This window comes from Miniopterus natalensis, chromosome 6, assembly GCF_054644295.1.
Source record: "Miniopterus natalensis isolate mMinNat1 chromosome 6, mMinNat1.hap1, whole genome shotgun sequence".
Classification (NCBI taxonomy): domain Eukaryota; kingdom Metazoa; phylum Chordata; class Mammalia; order Chiroptera; family Miniopteridae; genus Miniopterus; species Miniopterus natalensis.
The window spans coordinates 8234897-8236163 of record NC_142086.1 but is presented as its reverse complement, the minus strand read 5'-3'; the positions used below and the strand labels follow the sequence as shown (position 1 = coordinate 8236163).

General features: G+C 31.5%; 1 pseudogene; it reads left to right on the top strand.

Moving 5' to 3' along the window:
- The first annotated feature begins 204 nt into the window (after positions 1 to 204).
- LOC107543960 (cilia- and flagella-associated protein 300 pseudogene) lies at positions 205 to 734 on the top strand (annotated as a pseudogene).
- The last annotated feature ends 533 nt before the right edge of the window (positions 735 to 1267 follow it).

Below are 1267 nucleotides of genomic sequence, written 5' to 3'. Positions count from 1 at the left end.
TTACTTTTTTTAAAAGCCTCTATAGAACAGCATCTAGGCCTTCCGTGGATATTTAGTCTCATGCATTAATTACCTTACCATCAAGAATCACTTCTTTATATTTTTCCACCAGCCAGCTCTGCCAGTGGTCCACGCTGCTCAGAATCAAGGCATAGGCATTCAGGTTGACCAGAAGGTTTAGGCCTATCAGCAGGATGATTTTACTATGGAACCGAAGTGAAAAAAATTGAAGTTATAAGAGTTCCTTGGACACACCTTTTAATGTCATTTTTTACTCCATTATATAATGAAGATATTGTACAAGACAATGGACATATTGTTAAATGTTTAGATTTCTTTTTGTGATCCCTTTCTTATTTCTGATGAGTTATGGAAAGTTTTACTAGTGGAAGACTCAGAAAAAAATGAAGTGTTCATATATTCAGATAGACAAGAGTTCCTGTTTTGTCTTTTCAAACGTTTTTGCCTTGGTGGAACACTTTGTCAATGTGAAGATGTGCTTAATCCATGTCTGGAAACAACAAAGTTTATCTCTAAGGATGGAAAGAATTCTCAGACCAAGAAAATACAAATTAACCTTTTCCATCTTTAACGTTACAGCATATGATTCTGTTGGTGTGTGCTACCCTTCAACTGAGAGTCATGAACAGACATTTTCTTACTTTACTGTGGATCCTATCAAGTGTCATGTTCATATTTTATACCACTGTTACAGTGTGGGGGAAATGTCTTAACAATAATCTTTCAGGTTATCTATATTTGCTATTTTTTATTTACCATTTTTTATTTTAATACTAATTTATAGATAAAAATTACTTTGAAAGTTAATCCAAGTAAAATGTAAAGACCCCACTTAGAACAGAAGCAAACACATGCCAAGATGCCTTCCTTTAAATTTGTCTGGAAAACTAGCATAGGAACCAAATTCTATTCCCTAACATAATCTATACTGACATATTCATAGAATTTTTACAAAAAGTTACAAAGAACTAAAAATTAGTTTCCATTTTTTTGCATTAAGATTCAAGTGAGTCCTCAATTTTCCATGTATTTTATTTTAGAAGCTAATTAATTCTGGATTGAAATTGTGGCAGGAAAGTAAACATCTCTACCACTAATCATTTATATGAATTGTTAGCTTTTTAAATTTTAGTTTTATTTATATTTCTTCATTGCTTATTTACATATCAAGCACTGTGAAAAGAAAAAAAATCTTTTTTTATTCCACTCAATTTTAAGCCCATTTTCTTTAGTTTTACCAATGGCA